Source organism: Ambystoma mexicanum, chromosome 11 (genome assembly GCF_040938575.1).
Source record: "Ambystoma mexicanum isolate Mex_15411 chromosome 11, UKY_AmexF1_1, whole genome shotgun sequence".
Taxonomy (NCBI): Eukaryota; Metazoa; Chordata; class Amphibia; order Caudata; family Ambystomatidae; genus Ambystoma; species Ambystoma mexicanum.
In genome coordinates this window covers 319,238,004-319,262,504 of record NC_090934.1, presented here as the reverse complement: position 1 = coordinate 319,262,504, position 24,501 = coordinate 319,238,004, and positions in this window count along the sequence as shown.

The following is a 24,501-nucleotide window of genomic DNA, read 5'->3' as shown; positions in this document are numbered from 1 at the left end:
AGAGGTTAAGATTCATTCTAATCCTTCCAGCCATCATCTCTTTGTTTTTGCTATGTCACACCGAGTGGGTCGGGTATTCCCAGATGTGGGTCCTGTGCCTGCTGGGCCTAGAGACCCAAGCTACTCCTCACTGACGATACCCAAAAAGGCCAAAACATGTTTGGGGATGCTTGTGGTCTCGTGCAGAAGGGACGTGACCTAGCAGTTTGGGCTGAACTGCACCTTTTTGGGGTGGGCCCAAGACTTTTTTGCATATGGTCTTTCCCCTTCTGTAATGGCTTGACAGGCGAAGAACGATGCCTGGAGGGTTGCCCAGAACAATGCCAGAGGTTTAGATTCATTCTAAACCTTCCAGCCATCACATCTTTGTTTTTACTTTGTCACTCCGAGTGAGACTGGTAAACCCAAACGTGTGTCCCGTGCCTGCTGGGCCTAGAGACCAAAGCTATTCCTCACTGATGAGGCTCAACATGGCCGAAACATGTTTGGGGATGCTTGTGGTCTCGTGCAGAAGTGTTGTGACCTAGCAGTTTGAGCTGGACTGTCCCTTTTGGGATGGGGCCACGCCTGATTTGCATATGGTCTTTCCCCTTCTGTAATGGCATGGCAGGCGAAGAACGATGGTTTCGAGGGTCGCCCAGAGCAATGCCAGAGGTTAAGATTCATTCTAAACCTTCCAGCCATCACATCTTTGTTTTTACTTTGTCACTCTGAGTGAGACTGGTAAACCCAGACTGTGTCCCGTGCCTGCTGGGCCTAGAGACCCAAGCTACTCCTCACTGATGAGGCCGAACAAGGCCGAAACATGTTTGGGGATGCTTGTGGTCTCGTGCAGAAGGGTTGTGACCTAGCAGTTTGGGCTGGACTGCCCCTTTTGGGATGGGGCCAAGCCTGATTTGCATATGGTCTTTGCCTTTCTGTAATGGCATGGAAGGGCAAGAACGGTGGTCTGGAGGGTTGCCCTGAACAATGCCAGAGGTTAAGATTCATTCTAAACCTTCCAGCCATAACCTCTTTGTTTTTGCTATGTCATCCCTAGTGGGACGGGTATGCCCAGATGTGGGTCCCATGCCTGCTAGGCCTAGAGACCCAAGCTACTCCTCACTGATGATGCCCAACAAGGTTGAAACATGTCTGGGGATGTTTGTGGTCTCATGCAGAAGGGATGTGACCTAGCAGTTCGGGCTATACTACCCCTTTGGAGGTGGGACCAAGCCTGATTTGCATATGGTCTTTTCCCTTTTAAAATGGTTTGGCAGGCGAAGAACTATGGTCTGGAGAGTTGCCCAGAGCAATGTCAGAGGTTAAGATGCATTGTAAACCTTCCAGCCATCACCTGTTTGTTTTTGCTATGTCACTCCGAGTGGGACGGGTATACCCGGACGTGGGTCCCGTGCTGCTGGGCCTAGAGACCAAAGCTACTCCTCACTGATGAGGCTCAACATGGCTGAAACATGTTTGGGAATGCTTGTGGTCTCGTGCAGAAGTGTTGTGACCTAGCAGTTTGAGCTGGACTGTCCCTTTTGGGATGGGGCTACGCCTGATTTGCATATGGTCTTTCCCCTTCTGTAATGGCATGGCAGGCGAAGAACGATGGTCTGGAGGGTCGCCCAGAGCAATGCAAGAGGTTAAGATTCATTCTAAACCTTCCAACCATCACATCTTTGTTTTTACTTTGTCACGCCGAGTGAGACTGGTATACCCAGACGTGTGTCCCGTGCCTGCTGGTCCTAGAGACCCAAGCTACTCCTCACTGATGAGGCCAAACAAGGACGAAACATGTTTGCGGATGCTTGTGGTCTCATGCAGAAGCGTTGTGACCTAGCAGTTCGCGCTGGACTGCCCCTTTTGGGATGGGGCCAAGCCTGATTTGCATATGGTCTTTGCCTTTCTGTAATGGCATGGAAGGGCAAGAACGATGGTCTGGAGGGTTACCCAGAGCAATGCCAGATGTTAAGATTCATTCTAAACCTTCCAGCCATAACCTCTTTGTTTTTGCTATGTCATCCCTAGTGGGATGAGTATGCCCAGATGTGGGTCCCATGCCTGCTGGGCGTAGAGACGAAAGCTACTCCTCACTGATGATGCCCAACAAGGTTGAAACATGTCTGGGGATGTTTATGGTCTCATGCAGAAGGGATGTGACCTAGCAGTTCGGGCTGGACTACCCCTTTGGGAGTGGGACCAAGCCTGATTTGTATATGGTCTTTTCCCTTTTGTAATGGTTTGGCAGACGAAGAACGATGGCCTGGAGAGTTGCCCAGAGCAATGTCAGAGGTTAAGATGCCTTGTAAACCTTCCAGCCATCACCTCTTTGTTTTTGCTATGTCACTCCGAGTGGGACGGGTATACCCGGACGTGGGTCCTGTGCCTGCTGTGCCTAGAGACCAAAGCTACTCCTCACTGATGAGGCTCAACATGGCCGAAACATGTTTGGGGATGCTTGTGGTCTCGTGCAGAAGTGTTGTGACCTAGCAGTTTGAGCTGGACTGTCCCTTTTGGGATGGGGCCACCCCTGATTTGCATATGGTCTTTGCCTTTCTGTAATGGCATGGAAGGGCAAGAATGATGGTCTGGAGGGTTGCCCAGAGCAATGCCAGAGGTTAAGATTCATTCTAAATCTTCCAGCCATAACCTCTTTGTTTTTGATATGTCATCCCTAGTGGGACGGGTATGCCGAGATGTGGGTCCCATGCCTGCTGGGCCTAGAGACCCAAGCTACTCCTCACTGATGATGCCCAACAAGGTTGAAACATGTCTGGGGATGTTTGTGGTCTCATGCAGAAGGGATGTGACCTAGCAGTTCGGGCTGGACTACCCCTTTGGGGGTGGGACAAAGCCCAATTTGCATATGGTCTTTTCCCTTTTGTAATGATTTGGCAGGCGAAGAACGATGGTCTGGAGGGTTGCCCAGAGCAATGCCAGAGGTTAAGATTTATTCTAAACCTTCCAGCCATCACCTCTTTTGTTTTGCTTTTGTCACCCCGAGTGGGACGGGTATGCCCAACCGTGGGTCCCTTGCATGCTGGGTCTAGAGACCCAAGCTACTCCTCACTGATGGTGCCCAACAATGCTGAAACATGTGTGGGGATGCTTGTGGTCTCGTGCAGAAGGGATGTGACCTAGCAATTCGGGCTGGACTACCCCTTTGGGGGTGGGACAAAGCCTGATTTGCATATGGTCTTTTCCCTTTTGTAATGGCTTGGCAGGCGAAGAACGATGGTCTGGAGGGTTGCCCAGAGCAATGCCAGAGGTTAAGATGTATTCTAAACCTTCCACCCATCACCTCTTTTGTTTTGCTTTTGACACCCTGAGTGGGAAGGGTATGCCCAGACATGGGTTCCATGCCTGCTAAGCCTAGAGACCCAAGCTACTCCTCACTGATGATGCCCAACAAGGCTCAAATATGTCTGAGTATGCTTGTGGTCTCATGCAGAAGGGATGTGACCTAGAAGTTCGGGCTGAACTGCCCCTTTGGGGGCGGGACCAAGCCTGATTTGCATATGGTCTTTTCCCTTTTGTAATGGCTTGGCAGGCGAAGAACGATGGTCTGGAGGGTTGCCCAGAGCAATGCCAGAGGTTAAGATTTATTCTAAACCTTCCAGTCATCACATCTTTTGTTTTGCTTTTGTCACCCCAAGTGGGACGGGTATGCCCAGACGTGGGTCCTGTGCCTGTTTGGCCTAGAGACCCAAACTACTCCTCACTGACGATGCCCAACAAGGCTGAAACATGTCTGGGGATGCTTGTGGTCTCGTGCAGAAGGGATGTGACCTAGCAGTTCGGGCTGGACTATCCCTTTGGGGGTGGGACCAAGCCTGATTTGCATATGGTCTTTTCCCTCCTGTAATGGCTTGGCAGGCGAAGAACGATGGTCTGGAGGGTTGTCCAGAGAAATGACAGAGGTTAAGAATCATTTTAAACCTTCAAGCCATCACCTCTTTGTTTTTGCTATGTCACCCCAAGTGGGACACGTATGCCCAGACGTGGGTGCCGTGCCTGCTGGTCTTAGAGACCCAAGCTACTCCTCACTGACTCGACCCAACAAGGCAGAAACGTGTTTGGGTTGCTTGTGGTCTCATGATGAAGGGTTGTGACCTAGCAGTTTGGGTGGACTGCCACTTTTGGGATGGGGCCACGCCTGATATGCATATGATATTTCCACTTCTGTAATGGCATGGCAGGAGAAGAACAATGGTCTGGAGGGTTGCCCAGAGCAATGCCAGAGGTTAAGATTCATTCTAAACCTTCCAGCCATCACAACTTTGTTTTTGCTATGTCACTCCGAGTGAGACGGGTGTACCCAGACGTGGGTCCCATGCCTGCTGGGCCTAGATACCCAAGCTACTCCTCACTGATGAGGCCCAGCAAGGCTGAAACATGTTTGGGGATGCTTGTGGTCTCGTGCAGAAGGGATGTGACCTAGCACTTTGGGCTGCAATGCTCCTTTTTCGGTGGGGCCAAGCTGATTTCCATATGGTCTTTCCCCTTCTCTAATGGCTTTGCAGGCGAATAATGATGGTCTTGGGGGTTGCCCAGAGCAATGCCAGAGGTTATGATTAATTCTAAACCTTCCAGCCATCACCTCTTTGTTTTTGCTATGTCACCTCTAGGGGATGGGTATGCCCAGATGTGGGTCCCATGCCTTCTAGGCCTAGAGACCCAAGCTACTCCTCACTGATGAAGCCCAACAAGGCCGAAACATGTTTGAGGATGATTGTGGTCTCGTGCAGAAGGCTTATGACCTAGCAGTTTGGGCTGGACTGCCCCTTATGGGATGGGGCCAATCCTTATTTGCATATGGTCTTTCCCCTTCTGTAATGGCATGGCAGGCGAAGAATGATAGTCTGGAGGGTTGCCCAGAGCAATGCCAGAGGTTATGATTCATTCTAATCCTTCCAGCCATCATCTCTTTGTTTTTGCTATGTCACACCGAGTTGGACGGATATACCCAAATGTGGGTCCTGTGCCTGCTGGGCCTAGAGACCCAAGCTACTCCTCACTGACGATACCCAACAAGGAGGCAAAAAAAGGTTTGGGTATGCTTGTGGTCTCATGCAGAAGGGATGTGACCTAGCAGTTCAGGCTGGTCCACCCCTTTGGGGGTGGGACCATGCCTGATTTGCATACAGTCTTTTCCCTTTTGCAATGGTTTGGCAGGCGAAGAACGTTGGTCTGGAGGGTTGACCAGAGCAATGCCAGAGGTTAAGATTTATTCTAAACCTTCCAGCCATCACCTCTTTTGTTTTGCTTTTGTCAACCCGAGTGGAACGGGTATGCCCAGATGTGGGTCCCCTGCCTGCTGGGCCTAGAGACCCAAGCTTCTCCACACTGATGATGCCCAACAAGGCTGAAACATGTCTGGGGTTGCTTGTGGTCTCGTGCAGAAGGGATGTGACCTAGCCGTTCGGGCTGGACTACCCCTTTGGGGGTGGGACCAAGCCTGATTTGCATATGGTCTTTTCCCTTTTGTAATGGCTTGGCAGGCGAAGAACGATGGTCTGGAGGTTTGCCCAGAGCAATGCCAGAGATTAAGATTTATTCTTAACCTTGCAGCCATCACCTCTTTTGTTTTGCTTTTGTCACCCCGAGTGGGACGGGTATGCCCAGACGTGGGTCCCGTGCCTGCTGGGCTTAGAGACCCAAGCTACTCCTCTCTGGTGATGCCCAACAAGGCTGAAACATTTCTGGGGATGTTTGTGGTCTCATGCAGAAAGGATGTGACCTAGCAGTTCGGGTTGGACTACCGCTTTGGGGGTGGGACCAAGCCTGATTTGCATATGGTCTTTTCCCTTTTGTAATGGCTTGGCAGGCGCAGAACGATGGTCTGGAGGGTTACGCAGAACAATGCCTGAGGTTAAGATTAATTCTAAACCTTCCAGCCATCACCTCTTTTGTTTTGCTTTTGTCACCCAGAGTGGGACTGGTATGCGCAGAAGTGGGTCCCGTGCCTGCTGGGCCTAGAGACCCAAGCTACTCCTCACTGATGATGCCCAACAAGGCTGAAACATGTCGGGGGATGCTTGTGATCTCGTGCAGAAGGGATGTGACCTAGCAGTTCGGGCTGGACTACCGCTTTGGTGGTGGGATCAAGCCTGATTTGCATATGGTCTTTTCCCTTTTGTAATGGCTTGGCAGGCGAAGAACTATGGTCTGGAGGGTTACCCAGAACAATGCCTGAGGTTAAGATTTATTCTAAACCTTCCAGCCATCACCTCTTTTGTTTTGCTTTTCTCACCCTGAGTGGGAGGGGTATGCTCAGACGTGGGTTCCGTGCCTGCTGGGCCTAGAGACCCAAGCTACTCCTCACTGATGAAGCCCAACATGGCCGAAACATGTTTGGGAATGCTTGTGGTCTCGTGCAGAAGTGTTGTGACCTAGCAGTTTGAGCTGGACTGTCCCTTTTGGGATGGGGCTACGCCTGATTTGCATATGGTCTTTCCCCTTCTGTAATGGCATGGCAGGCGAAGAACGATGTTCTGGAGGGTCGCCCAGAGCAATGCAAGAGGTTAAGATTCATTCTAAACCTCCCAACCATCACATCTTTGTTTTTACTTTGTCACGCTGAGTGAGACTGGTATACCCAGACGTGTGTCCCGTGCCTGCTGGGCCTAGAGACCCAAGCTACTCCTCACTGATGAGGCCAAACAAGGCCGAAACACGTTTGCGGATGCTTGTGGTCTCATGCAGAAGCGTTGTGACCTAGCAGTTCGCGCTGGACTGCCCCTTTTGGGATGGGGCCAAGCCTGATTTGCATATGGTCTTTGCCTTTCTGTAATGGCATGGAAGGGCAAGAACGATGGTCTGGAGGGTTGCCCAGAGCAATGCCAGATGTTAAGATTCATTCTAAACCTTCCAGCCATAACCTCTTTGTTTTTGCTATGTCATCCCTAGTGGGATGATTATGCCCAGATGTGGGTCCCATGCCTGCTGGGCGTAGAGACGAAAGGTACTCCTCACTGATGATGCCCAACAAGGTTGAAACATGTCTGGGGATGTTTATGGTCTCATGCAAAAGGGATGTGACCTAGCAGTTCGGGCTGGACTACCCCTTTGGGAGTGGGACCAAGCCTGATTTGCATATGGTCTTTTCCCTTTTGTAATGGCTTGGCAGGCGAAGAACGATGGTTTGGAGGGTTGCCCAGAGCAATGCCAGAGGTTAATATTTATTCGAAACCTTCCAGCCATCACCTCTTTTGTTTTGCTTTTGTCACCACGAGTGGGATGGGTATGTCCAGACGTTGGTCCCGTGCCTGCTGGGCCTAGAGACCCAAGCTACTCCTCACTGATGATGCCCAACAAGGCTGAAACATGTCGGGGGGATGCTTGTGATCTCGTGCAGAAGGGATGTGACCTAGCAGTTCGGGCTGGACTACCGCTTTGGTGGTGGGATCAAGCCTGATTTGCATATGGTCTTTTCCCTTTTGTAATGGCTTGGCAGGCGAAGAACTATGGTCTGGAGGGTTACCCAGAACAATGCCTGAGGTTAAGATTTATTCTAAACCTTCCAGCCATCACCTCTTTCGTTTTGCTTTTCTCACCCTGAGTGGGAGGGGTATGCTCAGACGTGGGTTCCGTGCCTGCTGGGCCTAGAGACCCAAGCTACTCCTCACTGATGAAGCCCAACATGGCCGAAACATGTTTGGGAATGCTTGTGGTCTCGTGCAGAAGTGTTGTGACCTAGCAGTTTGAGCTGGACTGTCCCTTTTGGGATGGGGCTACGCCTGATTTGCATATGGTCTTTCCCCTTCTGTAATGGCATGGCAGGCGAAGAACGATGGTCTGGAGGGTCGCCCAGAGCAATGCAAGAGGTTAAGATTCATTCTAAACCTCCCAACCATCACATCTTTGTTTTTACTTTGTCACGCCGAGTGAGACTGGTATACCCAGACGTGTGTCCCGTGCCTGCTGGGCCTAGAGACCCAAGCTACTCCTCACTGATGAGGCCAAACAAGGCCGAAACACGTTTGCGGATGCTTGTGGTCTCATGCAGAAGCGTTGTGACCTAGCAGTTCGCGCTGGACTGCCCCTTTTGGGATGGGGCCAAGCCTGATTTGCATATGGTCTTTGCCTTTCTGTAATGGCATGGAAGGGCAAGAACGATGGTCTGGAGGGTTGCCCAGAGCAATGCCAGATGTTAAGATTCATTCTAAACCTTCCAGCCATAACCTCTTTGTTTTTTCTATGTCATCCCTAGTGGGATGAGTATGCCCAGATGTGGGTCCCATGCCTGCTGGGCGTAGAGACGAAAGGTACTCCTCACTGATGATGCCCAACAAGGTTGAAACATGTCTGGGGATGTTTATGGTCTCATGCAGAAGGGATGTGACCTAGCAGTTCGGGCTGGACTACCCCTTTGGGAGTGGGACCAAGCCTGATTTGCATATGGTCTTTTCCCTTTTGTAATGGCTTGGCAGGCGAAGAACGATGGTTTGGAGGGTTGCCCAGAGCAATGCCAGAGGTTAATATTTATTCGAAACCTTCCAGCCATCACCTCTTTTGTTTTGCTTTTGTCACCACGAGTGGGATGGGTATGTCCAGACGTTGGTCCCGTGCCTGCTGGGCCTAGAGACCCAAGCTACTCCTCACTGATGATGCCCAACAAGGCTGAAACATGTCGGGGGGATGCTTGTGATCTCGTGCAGAAGGGATGTGACCTAGCAGTTCGGGCTGGACTACCGCTTTGGTGGTGGGATCAAGCCTGATTTGCATATGGTCTTTTCCCTTTTGTAATGGCTTGGCAGGCGAAGAACTATGGTCTGGAGGGTTACCCAGAACAATGCCTGAGGTTAAGATTTATTCTAAACCTTCCAGCCATCACCTCTTTCGTTTTGCTTTTCTCACCCTGAGTGGGAGGGGTATGCTCAGACGTGGGTTCCGTGCCTGCTGGGCCTAGAGACCCAAGCTACTCCTCACTGATGAAGCCCAACATGGCCGAAACATGTTTGGGAATGCTTGTGGTCTCGTGCAGAAGTGTTGTGACCTAGCAGTTTGAGCTGGACTGTCCCTTTTGGGATGGGGCTACGCCTGATTTGCATATGGTCTTTCCCCTTCTGTAATGGCATGGCAGGCGAAGAACGATGGTCTGGAGGGTCGCCCAGAGCAATGCAAGAGGTTAAGATTCATTCTAAACCTCCCAACCATCACATCTTTGTTTTTACTTTGTCACGCCGAGTGAGACTGGTATACCCAGACGTGTGTCCCGTGCCTGCTGGGCCTAGAGACCCAAGCTACTCCTCACTGATGAGGCCAAACAAGGCCGAAACACGTTTGCGGATGCTTGTGGTCTCATGCAGAAGCGTTGTGACCTAGCAGTTCGCGCTGGACTGCCCCTTTTGGGATGGGGCCAAGCCTGATTTGCATATGGTCTTTGCCTTTCTGTAATGGCATGGAAGGGCAAGAACGATGGTCTGGAGGGTTGCCCAGAGCAATGCCAGATGTTAAGATTCATTCTAAACCTTCCAGCCATAACCTCTTTGTTTTTTCTATGTCATCCCTAGTGGGATGAGTATGCCCAGATGTGGGTCCCATGCCTGCTGGGCGTAGAGACGAAAGGTACTCCTCACTGATGATGCCCAACAAGGTTGAAACATGTCTGGGGATGTTTATGGTCTCATGCAGAAGGGATGTGACCTAGCAGTTCGGGCTGGACTACCCCTTTGGGAGTGGGACCAAGCCTGATTTGCATATGGTCTTTTCCCTTTTGTAATGGCTTGGCAGGCGAAGAACGATGGTTTGGAGGGTTGCCCAGAGCAATGCCAGAGGTTAATATTTATTCGAAACCTTCCAGCCATCACCTCTTTTGTTTTGCTTTTGTCACCACGAGTGGGATGGGTATGTCCAGACGTTGGTCCCGTGCCTGCTGGGCCTAGAGACCCAAGCTACTCCTCACTGATGATGCCCAACAAGGCTGAAACATGTCTGGGGATGCTTGTGGTCTCGTGCAGAAGGGATGTAACCTAGCAGTTCGGACTGGACTACCCCTTTGTGGGTAGGACAACGCCTGATTTACATATGGTCTTTTTCCGTTTGCAATGGCTTGGCAGGCGAAGAACAATGGTCTGGAGGGTTGCACAGAGCAATGCCAGAGGTTAAGATTTATTCTAAACCTTCCAGCCATCACCTCTTTTGTTTTGCTTTTGTCACCCTGAGTGGAAGGGGTATGCCCAGACGTGGGTTCCGTGCCTGCTGGGCCTAGAGACCCAAGCTACTCCTCACTGATGATGCCCAACAAGGCTGAAACATGTCTGGGTATGCTTGTGGTCTCGTGCAGAAGGGATGTGACCTAGCAGTTCAGACTGGACTACCTCTTTGGGGGTGGGACCAAGCCTGATTTGCATATGGTCTTTTCCCTTTTGTAATGGCTTGGCAGGCGAACAACGATGGTCTGGAGGGTTGCCCAGAGCAATGCCAGAGGTTAAGATTTATTCTAAACCTTCCAGCCGTCACCTCTTTTGTTTTGCTTTTGTCACCCCGAGTGGTACGGGTATGCCCTGACGTGGGTCCCGTGCCTGCTGGGCCTAGAGACCCAAGCTACTCCTCTCTGATGATGCCCAACAAGGCTGAAACATTTCTGGGGATGGTTGTGGTCTCATGTAGAAGGGATGTGACCTAGCAGTTCAGGCTGGACTACCGCTTTGGGGGTGGGACCAAGCCTGATTTGCATATGGTCTTTTCCCTTTTGTAATGGCTTGGCAGGCGAAGAACGATGGTCTGGAGGGTTACCCAGAACAATGCCTGAGGTTAAGATTTATTCTAAACCTTCCAGCCATCACCTCTTTTGTTTTGGTTTTTGTCACCCTGATTGGGAGGGGTATGCCCAGACGTGGGTTCCGTGCCTGCTGGGCCTAGAGACCCAAGCTACTCCTCACTGATGAAGCCCAACAAGGCTGAAACATGTTTGGGGATGCTTGTGGTCTCGTGCAGAAGGGATGTGACCTAGCGCTTTGGGCTGGAATGTCCCTTCTTCGGTGGGGCCAAGCCTGATTTGCATATGGTCTTTCCCCTTCTCTAATGGCTTGGCAGGCAAAGAACGATGGTCTGGGGGGTTGCTCAGCGCAATGCCAGAGGTTAAGATTCATTCTAAACCTTCCAGCCATCACCTCTTTGTTTTTGCTATGTCACTCCGAGTGGGACGGGTATACCCGGACGTGGGTCCCGTGCCTGCTGGGCCTAGAGACCCAAGCTACTCCTCACTGATGATGCCCAACAAGGCTGAAACATGTCTGGGGTTGCTTGTGGTCTTGTGCAGAAGGGATGTGACCTAGCAGTTCGGGCTGGACTACCCCTTTGGGGGTGGGACCAAGCCAGATTTGTATACGGTCTTTTCCCTTTTGCAATGGTTTGGCAGGCGAAGAACGATGGTCTGGAGGGTTGCCCAGAGTAATGCCAGAGGTTAAGATTTATTCTAAACCTTCCATCCATCACCTCTTTTGTTTTGCTTTTGTCACCCCGAGTGGAACGGGTATGCCCAGACGTGCGTCCCGTGCCTGCTGGGCCTGCAGACCCAAGCTACTCCTCACTGATGATGCCCAACAAGGCTGAAACATGTCTGGGGTTGCTTGTGATCTCGTGCAGAAGGGATGTGACCTAGCAGTTCTGGCTGGACTACCCCTTTGGGGGTGGGACCAAGCCTGATTTGCATATGGTCTTTTCCCTTTTGTAATGGCTTAACAGGCGAAGAACGATGGTCTGGAGGGTTGCCCAGAGCAGTGCCAGAGGTTAAGATTTATTCTAAACCTTCCAGCCATCACCTCTTGGTTTTTGCAATGTCCCCTCTAGGGGACGGGTATGCCCAGATGTGGGTCCTGTGCCTGCTGGGCCTAGAGACCCAAGCTACTCCTCACTGATGATACCCAACAAGGCCAAAACATGTTTGGGGATGCTTGTGGTCTCGTGCAGAAGGGATGTGTCCTAGCAGTTTGGGCTGAACTGCACCTTTTGGGGTGGGCCCAAGACTTTTTTGCATATGGTCTTTCCCCTTCTGTAATGGCTTGACAGGCGAAGAACGATGCCTGGAGGGTTGCGCAGAACAATGCCAGAGGTTAAGATTCATTCTAAACCTTCCAGCCATCACCTCTTTGTTTTTGCTATGTCACTCCGAGTGGGACGGGTATACCCGGACGTGGGTCCCGTGCCTGCTGGGCCTAGAGACCCAAGCTACTCCTCACTGATGATGCCCAACAAGGCTGAAACATGTCTGGGGTTGCTTGTGGTCTTGTGCAGAAGGGATGTGACCTAGCAGTTCGGGCTGGACTACCCCTTTGGGGGTGGGACCAAGCCAGATTTGTATACGGTCTTTTCCCTTTTGCAATGGTTTGGCAGGCGAAGAACGATGGTCTGGAGGGTTGCCCAGAGTAATGCCAGAGGTTAAGATTTATTCTAAACCTTCCATCCATCACCTCTTTTGTTTTGCTTTTGTCACCCCGAGTGGAACGGGTATGCCCAGACGTGCGTCCCGTGCCTGCTGGGCCTGCAGACCCAAGCTACTCCTCACTGATGATGCCCAACAAGGCTGAAACATGTCTGGGGTTGCTTGTGATCTCGTGCAGAAGGGATGTGACCTAGCAGTTCTGGCTGGACTACCCCTTTGGGGGTGGGACCAAGCCTGATTTGCATATGGTCTTTTCCCTTTTGTAATGGCTTAACAGGCGAAGAACGATGGTCTGGAGGGTTGCCCAGAGCAGTGCCAGAGGTTAAGATTTATTCTAAACCTTCCAGCCATCACCTCTTTGTTTTTGCTATGTCACCCCGAATTGGACGGTTATGCCCAGACGTGGGTCCCGTGCCTGTTGCGTCTAGGACCCAAGCTACTCCTCACTGACTAGACCCAACAAGGCAGAAACGTGTTTGGGGATGCTTGTGGTCTCATGATGAAGTGTTGTGACCTAGCAGTTTGGTTTGGACTGCCACTTTTGGGATAGGGCCACACCTGATACGCATATGGTATTTCCACTTCTGTAATGGCATGGCAGGAGAGAACAATGGTCTGGAGGGTTGCCCAGAGCAATGCCATAGGTTAAGATTCATTCTAAACCTTCCAGCCATCACCTCTTTTGTTTTGCTTTTGTCACTCCGAGTGGGACGGGTATGCCCAGAAGTGGGTCCCGTGCCTGCTGGGCCTAGAGACCCAAGCTACTCCTCACTGATGATGCCCAAAAAGGCTGAAACATGTCGGGGGATGCTTGTGGTCTCGTGCAGAAGGGATGTGACCTAGCAGTTCGGGCTGGACTACCCCTTTGGGTGTGGGACCAAGCCTGATTTGCATATGGTCTTTTCCCTTTTGTTATGGCTTGGCAGGCGAAGAACGATGGTTTGGAGGGTTGCCCAGAGCAATGCCAGAGGTTAGGATTTATTCTAAACCTTCCAGCCATCACCTCTTTTGTTTTGCTTTTGTCACCACGAGTGGGATGGGTATGCCCAGACGTTGGTCCCGTGCCTGCTGGGCCTAGAGACCCAAGCTACTCCTCTCTGATGATGCCCAACAAGGCTGAAACATGTCTGGGGATGTTGTGGTCTCGTGCAGAAGGGATGTGACCTAGCAATTCGGGCTGGACTACCCCTTTGGGGGTAGGACAAAGCCTGATTTGCATATGGTCTTTTCCCTTTTGCAATGGCTTGGCAGGCGAAGAACGATGGTCTGGAGGGTTGCACAGAGCAATGCCAGAGGTTAAGATTTATTCTAAACCTTCCAGCCATCACCTCTTTTGTTTTGCTTTTGTCTCCCCGAGTGGGACGGGTATGCCCAGACGTGGGTCCTGTGCCTGTTGGGCGTAGAGACCCAAGCTACTCCTCACTGACGATGCCCAACAAGGCTGAAACATGTCTGGGGATGCTTGTGGTCTCATGCAGAAGGGATGTGACCTAGCAGTTCGGGCTACACTACCCCTTTGGGGGTGGGACCAAGCCTGATTTGCATATGGTCTTTTCCCTTCTGTAATGGCTTGGCAGGTGAAGAACGATGGTCTGGAGGGTTGTCCAGAGCAATGACAGAGGTTAAGAATCACTTTAAACCTTCCATCCATCACCTCTTTGTTTTTGCTATGTCACCCCGAATTGGACGGTTATGCCCAGACGTGGGTCCCGTGCCTGTTGGGTCTAGTGACCCAAGCTACTCCTCACTGACTAGACCCAACAAGGCAGAAACGTGTTTGGGGATGCTTGTGGTCTCATGATGAAGTGTTGTGACCTAGCAGTTTGTGGTGGACTGCCACTTTTGGGATGGGGCCACGCCTGATATGCATATGGTATTTCCACTTCTGTAATGGAATGGCAGGAGAAGAACAATGGGCTGGAGGGTTGCCCAGAGCAATGCCAGAGGTTAAGATTCATTCTAAACCTTCCAGCCATCACATCTTTGTTTTTGCTATGTCACCCCAAGTGGGACGGGTATGCCCAGATGTGGGTCCCGTGCCTGCTGGGCCTAGAGACCCAAGCTACTCCTCACTGACTCGACCCAACAAGGCAGAAACGTCTTTGGGGATGCTTGTGGTCTCATGATGAAGGGTTGTGACCTAGCAGTTTGGGGTGGACTGCCACTTTTGGGATGGGGCCACGCCTGATATGCATATGGTATTTCCACTTCTGTAATGGCATGGCAGGAGAAGAACAATGGTCTGGAGGGTTGCCCAGAGCAATGCCAGAGGTTAAGATTCATTTTAAACCTTCCAGCCATCACAACTTTGTTTTTGCTATGTCACTCCGAGTGAGACGGGTATACCCAGACGTGGGTCTCGTGCCTGCTGGGCCTAGAGACCCAAGCTACTCCTCACTGATGAGGCCCAACAAGGCTGAAACATGTTTGGGGATGCTTGTGGTCTCGTGCAAAAGGGATGTGACCTAGCACTTTGGGCTGGAATGCCCCTTCTTCGGTGGGAGCAAGCCTGATTTGCATATGGTCTTTCCCCTTCTCTAATGGCTTGGCAGGAAAGAACGATGGTCTGGGGGGTTGCTCACAGCAATGCCAGAGATTAAGATTAATTCTAAACCTTCCAGCCATCACCTCTTGGTTTTTGCAATGTCACCTCTAGGGGACAGGTATGCCCAGATGTGGGTCCCATGCCTTCTGGGCCTAGAGACCCAAGCTACTCCTCACTGATGAAGCCCAACAAGGCCGAAACATGTTTGGGGATGATTGTGGTCTCGTACAGAAGGCTTATGACCTAGCAGTTTGGGCTGGACTGCCCCTTATGGGATGGGGCCAATCCTGATTTGCATATGGTCTTTCCCCTTCTGTAATGGCATGGCAGGCGAAGAATGATGGTCTGGAGGGTTGCCCAGAGCAATGCCAGAGTTTAAGATTCATTCTAATCCTTCCAGCCATCATCTCTTTGTTTTTGCTATGTCACACTGAGTGGGACGGGTATGCCCAGATGTGGGTCCTGTGCCTGCTGGGCCTAGAGACCCAAGCTACTCCTCACTGATGATACCCAACAAGGCCAAAACATGTTTGGGGATGCTTGTGGTCGCGTGCAGAAGGGATGTGTCCTAGCAGTTTGGGCTGAACTGCACCTTTTGGGGTGGGCCCAAGACTTTTTGCATATGGTCTTTCCCCTTCTGTAATGGCTTGACAGGTGGAGAACGATGCTTGGAGGGTTGCCCAGAACAATGCCAGAGGTTAAGATTCATTCTAAACCTTCCAGCCATCACCTCTTTGTTTTTGCTATGTCACTCCGAGTGGGACGGGTATACCCAGACGTGGGTCCCGTGCCTGCTGGGCCTAGAGACCCAAGCTACTCCTCACTGATGATGCCCAACAAGGCTGAAACATGTCTGGGGTTGCTTGTGGTCTCGTGCAGAAGGGATGTGACCTAGCAGTTCGGGCTGGTCTACCCATTTGGGGGTGGGACCAAGCCTGATTTGCATATGGTCTTTTCCCTTTTGCAATGGTTTGGCAGGCGAAGAACGATGGTCTGGAGGGTTGCCCAGAGCAATGCCAGAGGTTAAGATTTATTCTAAACCTTCCAGCCATGACCTCTTTTGTTTTGCTTTTGTCAACCCGAGTGGGACGGGTATGCCCAGACGTGGGTCCTGTACCTGCTGGGCCTCGAGACCCAAGCTACTCCTCTCTGATGATGTCCAACAAGGCTGAAACATTTCTGGGGATGCTTTTGGTCTCGTTCAGCAGGGATGTGACCTAGCCGTTCGGGCTGGACTACCCCTTTGGGGGTGGGAACAAGTCTGATTTGCATATAGTCTTTTCCCTTTTGTAATGGCTTGACAGGCGAAGAACAATGGTCTGGAGGGTTGCCCAGAGCAGTGCCAGAGATTAAGATTTATTCTAAATCTTCCAGCCATCAACTCTTTTGTTTTGCTTTTGTCACCCCGAGTGGGACGGGTATGCCCAGACGTGGGTCCCGTGCCTGCTGGGCCTAGAGACCCAGGCTACTCTTCTCTGATGATGCCCAACAAGGCTGAAACATCTCTGGGGATGTTTGTGGTCTCATGTAGAAGGGATGTGACCTAGCAGTTCGGGCTGGACTACCGCTTTGGGGGTGGGACCAAGCCTGATTTGCATATGGTCTTTTCCCTTTTGTAATGGCTTGGCAGGCGAAGAACCATGGTCTGGAGGGTTACTCACAACAATGCCATGAGGTTAAGATTTATTCTAAACCTTCCAGCCATCACCTCTTTTGTTTTGCTTTTGTCACCCTGAGTGGGAGGGGTATGCCCAGACGTGGGTTCCGTGCCTGCTGGGCCTAGAGACCCAAGCTACTCCTCACTGATGATGCCCAACAAGGCTGAAGCATGTCTGGGTATGCTTGTGGTCTCGTGCAGAAGGGATGTGACCTGGCAGTTCGGGCTGCACTACCTCTTTGGGGGTGGGACCAAGACTGATTTGCATATGGTCTTTTCCCTTTTGTAATGGCTTAACAGGCGAAGAACGATGGTCTGGAGGGTTGCCCAGAGCAGTGCCAGAGGTTAAGATTTATTCTAAACCTTCCAGCCATAACCTCTTGGTTTTTGCAATGTCCCCTCTAGGGGACGGGTATGCCCAGATGTGGGTCCTGTGCCTGCTGGGCCTAGAGACCCAAGCTACTCCTCACTGATGATACCCAACAAGGCCAAAACATGTTTGGGGATGCTTGTGGTCTCGTGCAGAAGGGATGTGTCCTAGCAGTTTGGGCTGAACTGCACCTTTTGGGGTGGGCCCAAGACTTTTTTGCATATGGTCTTTCCCCTTCTGTAATGGCTTGACAGGCGAAGAACGATGCCTGGAGGGTTGCGCAGAACAATGCCAGAGGTTAAGATTCATTCTAAACCTTCCAGCCATCACCTCTTTGTTTTTGCTATGTCACTCCGAGTGGGACGGGTATACCCGGACGTGGGTCCCGTGCCTGCTGGGCCTAGAGACCCAAGCTACTCCTCACTGATGATGCCCAACAAGGCTGAAACATGTCTGGGGTTGCTTGTGGTCTTGTGCAGAAGGGATGTGACCTAGCAGTTCGGGCTGGACTACCCCTTTGGGGGTGGGACCAAGCCAGATTTGTATACGGTCTTTTCCCTTTTGCAATGGTTTGGCAGGCGAAGAACGATGGTCTGGAGGGTTGCCCAGAGTAATGCCAGAGGTTAAGATTTATTCTAAACCTTCCATCCATCACCTCTTTTGTTTTGCTTTTGTCACCCCGAGTGGAACGGGTATGCCCAGACGTGCGTCCCGTGCCTGCTGGGCCTGCAGACCCAAGCTACTCCTCACTGATGATGCCCAACAAGGCTGAAACATGTCTGGGGTTGCTTGTGATCTCATGCAGAAGGAATGTGACCTAGCAGTTCTGGCTGGACTACCCCTTTGGGGGTGGGACCAAGCCTGATTTGCATATGGTCTTTTCCCTTTTGTAATGGCTTAACAGGCGAAGAACGATGGTCTGGAGGGTTGCCCAGAGCAGTGCCAGAGGTTAAGATTTATTCTAAACCTTCCAGCCATCACCTCTTTGTTTTTGCTATGTCACCCCGAATTGGACGGTTATGCCCAGACGTGGGTCCCGTGCCTGTTGCGTCTAGGACCCAAGCTACTCCTCACTGACTAGACCCAACAAGGCAGAAACGTGTTTGGGGATGCTTGTGGTCTCATGATGAAGTGTTGTGACCTAGCAGTTTGGTTTGGACTGCCACTTTTGGGATAGGGCCACACCTGATACGCATATGGTATTTCCACTTCTGTAATGGCATGGCAGGAGAGAACAATGGTCTGGAGGGTTGCCCAGAGCAATGCCATAGGTTAAGATTCATTCTAAACCTTCCAGCCATCACCTCTTTTGTTTTGCTTTTGTCACTCCGAGTGGGACGGGTATGCCCAGAAGTGGGTCCCGTGCCTGCTGGGCCTAGAGACCCAAGCTACTCCTCACTGATGATGCCCAAAAAGGCTGAAACATGTCGGGGGATGCTTGTGGTCTCGTGCAGAAGGGATGTGACCTAGCAGTTCGGGCTGGACTACCCCTTTGGGTGTGGGACCAAGCCTGATTTGCATATGGTCTTTTCCCTTTTGTTATGGCTTGGCAGGCGAAGAACGATGGTTTGGAGGGTTGCCCAGAGCAATGCCAGAGGTTAGGATTTATTCTAAACCTTCCAGCCATCACCTCTTTTGTTTTGCTTTTGTCACCACGAGTGGGATGGGTATGTCCAGACGTTGGTCCCGTGCCTGCTGGGCCTAGAGACCCAAGCTACTCCTCTCTGATGATGCCCAACAAGGCTGAAACATGTCTGGGGATGTTGTGGTCTCGTGCAGAAGGGATGTGACCTAGCAATTCGGGCTGGACTACCCCTTTGGGGGTAGGACAAAGCCTGATTTGCATATGGTCTTTTCCCTTTTGCAATGGCTTGGCAGGCGAAGAACGATGGTCTGGAGGGTTGCACAGAGCAATGCCAGAGGTTAAGATTTATTCTAAACCTTCCAGCCATCACCTCTTTTGTTTTGCTTTTGTCTCCCCGAGTGGGACGGGTATGCCCAGACGTGGGTCCTGTGCCTGTTGGGCGTAGAGACCCAAGCTACTCCTCACTGACGATGCCCAACAAGGCTGAAACATGTCTGGGGATGCTTGTGGTCTCATGCAGAAGGGATGTGACCTAGCAGTTCGGGCTACACTACCCCTTTGGGGGTGGGACCAAGCCTGATTTGCATATGGTCTTTTCCCTTCTGTAATGGCTTGGCAGGTGAAGAACGATGGTCTGGAGGGTTGTCCAGAGCAATGACAGAGGTTAAGAATCACTTTAAACCTTCCAGCCATCACCTCTTTGTTTTTGCTATGTCACCCCGAATTGGACGGTTATGCCCAGACGTGGGTCCCGTGCCTGTTGGGTCTAGTGACCCAAGCTACTCCTCACTGACTAGACCCAACAAGGCAGAAACGTGTTTGGGGATGCTTGTGGTCTCATGATGAAGGGTTGTGACCTAGCAGTTTGGGGTGGACTGCCACTTTTGGGATGGGGCCACGCCTGATATGCATATGGTATTTCCACTTCTGTAATGGCATGGCAGGAGAAGAACAATGGTCTGGAGGGTTGCCCAGAGCAATGCCAGAGGTTAAGATTCATTTTAAACCTTCCAGCCATCACAACTTTGTTTTTGCTATGTCACTCCGAGTGAGACGGGTATACCCAGACGTGGGTCTCGTGCCTGCTGGGCCTAGAGACCCAAGCTACTCCTCACTGATGAGGCCCAACAAGGCTGAAACATGTTTGGGGATGCTTGTGGTCTCGTGCAAAAGGGATGTGACCTAGCACTTTGGGCTGGAATGCCCCTTCTTCGGTGGGAGCAAGCCTGATTTGCATATGGTCTTTCCCCTTCTCTAATGGCTTGGCAGGAAAGAACGATGGTCTGGGGGGTTGCTCACAGCAATGCCAGAGATTAAGATTAATTCTAAACCTTCCAGCCATCACCTCTTGGTTTTTGCAATGTCACCTCTAGGGGACAGGTATGCCCAGATGTGGGTCCCATGCCTTCTGGGCCTAGAGATCCAAGCTACTCCTCACTGATGAAGCCCAACAAGGCCGAAACATGTTTGGGGATGATTGTGGTCTCGTACAGAAGGCTTATGACCTAGCAGTTTGGGCTGGACTGCCCCTTATGGGATGGGGCCAATCCTGATTTGCATATGGTCTTTCCCCTTCTGTAATGGCATGGCAGGCGAAGAATGATGGTCTGGAGGGTTGCCCAGAGCAATGCCAGAGTTTAAGATTCATTCTAATCCTTCCAGCCATCATCTCTTTGTTTTTGCTATGTCACACTGAGTGGGACGGGTATGCCCAGATGTGGGTCCTGTGCCTGCTGGGCCTAGAGACCCAAGCTACTCCTCACTGATGATACCCAACAAGGCCAAAACATGTTTGGGGATGCTTGTGGTCGCGTGCAGAAGGGATGTGTCCTAGCAGTTTGGGCTGAACTGCACCTTTTGGGATGGGCCCAAGACTTTTTGCATATGGTCTTTCCCCTTCTGTAATGGCTTGACAGGCGGAGAACGATGCTTGGAGGGTTGCCCAGAACAATGCCAGAGGTTAAGATTCATTCTAAACCTTCCAGCCATCACCTCTTTGTTTTTGCTATGTCACTCCGAGTGGGACGGGTATACCCAGACGTGGGTCCCGTGCCTGCTGGGCCTAGAGACCCAAGCTACTCCTCACTGATGATGCCCAACAAGGCTGAAACATGTCTGGGGTTGCTTGTAGTCTCGTGCAGAAGGGATGTGACCTAGCAGTTCGGGCTGGTCTACCCATTTGGGGGTGGGACCAAGCCTGATTTGCATATGGTCTTTTCCCTTTTGCAATGGTTTGGCAGGCGAAGAACGATGGTCTGGAGGGTTGCCCAGAGCAATGCCAGAGGTTAAGATTTATTCTAAACCTTCCAGCCATGACCTCTTTTGTTTTGCTTTTGTCAACCCGAGTGGGACGGGTATGCCCAGACGTGGGTCCTGTACCTGCTGGGCCTCGAGACCCAAGCTACTCCTCTCTGATGATGTCCAACAAGGCTGAAACATTTCTGGGGATGCTTTTGGTCTCGTTCAGCAGGGATGTGACCTAGCCGTTCGGGCTGGACTACCCCTTTGGGGGTGGGACCAAGTCTGATTTGCATATAGTCTTTTCCCTTTTGTAATGGCTTGACAGGCGAAGAACAATGGTCTGGAGGGTTGCCCAGAGCAGTGCCAGAGATTAAGATTTATTCTAAATCTTCCAGCCATCAACTCTTTTGTTTTGCTTTTGTCACCCCGAGTGGGACGGGTATGCCCAGACGTGGGTCCCGTGCCTGCTGGGCCTAGAGACCCAGGCTACTCTTCTCTGATGATGCCCAACAAGGCTGAAACATCTCTGGGGATGTTTGTGGTCTCATGTAGAAGGGATGTGACCTAGCAGTTCGGGCTGGACTACCGCTTTGGGGGTGGGACCAAGCCTGATTTGCATATGGTCTTTTCCCTTTTGTAATGGCTTGGCAGGCGAAGAACGATGGTCTGGAGGGTTACCCACAACAATGCCATGAGGTTAAGATTTATTCTAAACCTTCCAGCCATCACCTCTTTTGTTTTGCTTTTGTCACCCTGAGTGGGAGGGGTATGCCCAGACGTGGGTTCCGTGCCTGCTGGGCCTAGAGACCCAAGCTACTCCTCACTGATGATGCCCAACAAGGCTGAAGCATGTCTGGGTATGCTTGTGGTCTCGTGCAGAAGGGATGTGACCTGGCAGTTCGGGCTGCACTACCTCTTTGGGGGTGGGACCAAGACTGATTTGCATACAGTCTTTTCCCTTTTGCAATGGTTTGGCAGGCGAAGAACGATGGTCTGGAGGGTTGCCCAGAGCAATGCCAGAGGTTAAGATTTATTCTAAACCTTCCAGCCATCACCTCTTTTGTTTTGCTTTTGTCACCCCGAGATGGACGGGTATGCCCAGACGTGGGTCCTGTGCCTGTTGGTCCTAGAGACCCAAGCTACTCCTCACTGATGATGCCCAACAAGGCTGAAACATGTCTGGGTATGCTTGTGGTCTCGTGCAGAAGGGATGTGACCTAGCAGTTCGGGTTGGACTACCCCTTTGGGGGTGGGACCAAGCCTGATTTGCATATGGTCTTTTCCCTTTTGTAATGGCTTGGCAGGCGAAGAACGATGGTCTGGAGGGTTGCCCAGAGCAATGCTAGAGGTTAAGAATAATTTTAAACCTTCCAGCCATCACCTCTTTGTTTTTGCTATGTCACCCTGAATTGGACGGTTATGCCCAGACGTGGGTCCCGTGCCTGTTGGGTCTAGTGACCCAAGCTACTCCTCACTGACTAGACCAAACAAGGCAGAAACGTGTTTGGGGATGCTTGTGGTCTCATGATGAAGTGTTGTGACCTAGCAGTTTGGGGTGGACTGCCACTTTTGGGATGGGACCACGCCTGATATGCATATGGTATTTCCACTTCTGTAATGGCATGGCAGGAGAAGAACAATGGGCTGGAGGGTTGCCCAGAGCAATGCCAGAGGTTAAGATTCATTCTAAACCTTCCAGCCATCACATCTTTGTTTTTGCTATGTCACCCCAAGTGGGACGGGTATGCCCAGATGTGGGTCCCGTGCCTGCTGGGCCTAGAGACCCAAGCTACTCCTCACTGACTCGACCCAACAAGGCAGAAACGTCTTTGGGGATGCTTGTGGTCTCATGATGAAGGGTTGTGACCTAGCAGTTTGGGGTGGACTGCCACTTTTGGGATGGGGCCACGCCTGATATGCATATGGTATTTCCACTTCTGTAATGGCATGGCAGGAGAAGAACAATGGTCTGGAGGGTTGCCCAGAGCAATGCCAGAGGTTAAGATTCATTCTAAACCTGGGGGGGCGCTGTTGCGCACGACGAGAATGGCTGCTTAAACCTGGGGCTCCCGCGCTGCCTCTACATCCTGAGCTTATAAATCCGTATTTCGGCTGACTGGCTTACTGAAATTTGGTGGACCTGTTGCGGTCGGGGTCCTACACGGTCGGTGGGAGTTTGAGCCCGGAGTGGCGCCGCATCTCCAAGATATGCCCCCGCGAAGTTCCTCCGACACGAGTGGCGCTCCCTGGCCGTCTCCCGGTTCCAGAGGGAACTACCTGTGGTCCGCAGCTGCTGTCCGCTGTAGGCCTGTGCTGGGCGTGGCTTCCCCCCTTGGCGCCAGATCCTGATATTGAACGGAGAAGATTCGGCTGCCCGGTCCCGCACCGGATGATCAGACTGTCCCGGCCCACCCCTGACCCGTTGCTGCCGCCTCTCCTCGCCCTGATTTTGGCGGCTTCTGCTGGTTCACGATCCCGCTGCTGCATAACCCCCGGGCGGACTGCCGGTGGTGCCTCTGGCGCCGATCCCTCCTGAGGCCTGGCCCCGAGTGACTGCCCCCGTCTGCCCCCCTCCGACTGGGTTGTCCGTGAAGCCCGCATCCCTGCTTCTGAAGGCCGACTCGCTGCTGAGTGCTGGGGCCCCTGCGGTTAGCCGTTTCCAACCGGAACGTACACCTGGAACATCTGGAGTGTTCCGCTCGCTAGGTGAGGAGGCGTCCGAGGCGGGGGGGGCCGGAGGCTTATTTCACCGATTCCGCCGCCTGTGGTAGTGGCCTCGAGCCTGTTTCGGATCCGACATACGGGTTGGCGTGCTGCGATCATGGGGGAACCCGGCAGATCCAACAGAGCCCCTAAGACCCCTGGTGGCAAGAAGAAGGGCCCTATGGACACATTTACCAATTCGACCAGCCACTCTGAGCCAATTGACACCCAGCAGTGCGAGGGTGAGCGTGAGGCACTGGACAGAGAGGATAAATTGACCGTGCTAGTTCAAAACGGATTTCTGGCTGTAAACACCAAACTGGATGAGATAGTTGCTACCATAGGCTCCTTGAAGGCCAGAATCGACAAGCAAAGTGCACGTGTCACTGAGGCAGAGGGCAGGATAAGTGCTACCGAGGATACAGTTGGTCAACACAGCCGTGATATAGCTCATATCAAAGACACTATGCACAGACTGCAGACTAAGTGGGAAGATCTTGAATCCAGGTCCAGGAGAAACAACGTCCGTGTGGTGGGTGTGGCCGAATCCTTCGGCAAGGGCCAAATGGAGAAACATATGGAGGAACTCTTTAGGTCCTTATTTGGACCTGACACATTGTCCGAACATTTCCTTGTCGAGAGAGCACACCGTACCCTAGCACCGGCTCCCAAACCGGGGGCGCCTCCGCGAACCATAATTGCTCGTCTGCTGAATTACAGGGACAGGGATACCATCCTTCGGTTGGCCAGAGAGACCGGTACACTGCACTACGAGGGCAATCGTATACATATCTACCCTGATTTCTCCGCCTCTGTCCAGGCCAGCAGACGCTCGTACGAACCGGTCAAGAAGCTCCTCAGAGAACGACAGATCACATACGCCTTAATGTTCCCGGCCAAAATGAGAATTCAACACGCTGGTAGGTCACACTTCTTTGAGAACCCATCCGAAGCCCGGTCATATATTGAATCCTCTATACCCCTGCCTCCAAGGGGGGAACGACCGGCCCCGAACAATGGACCTCGA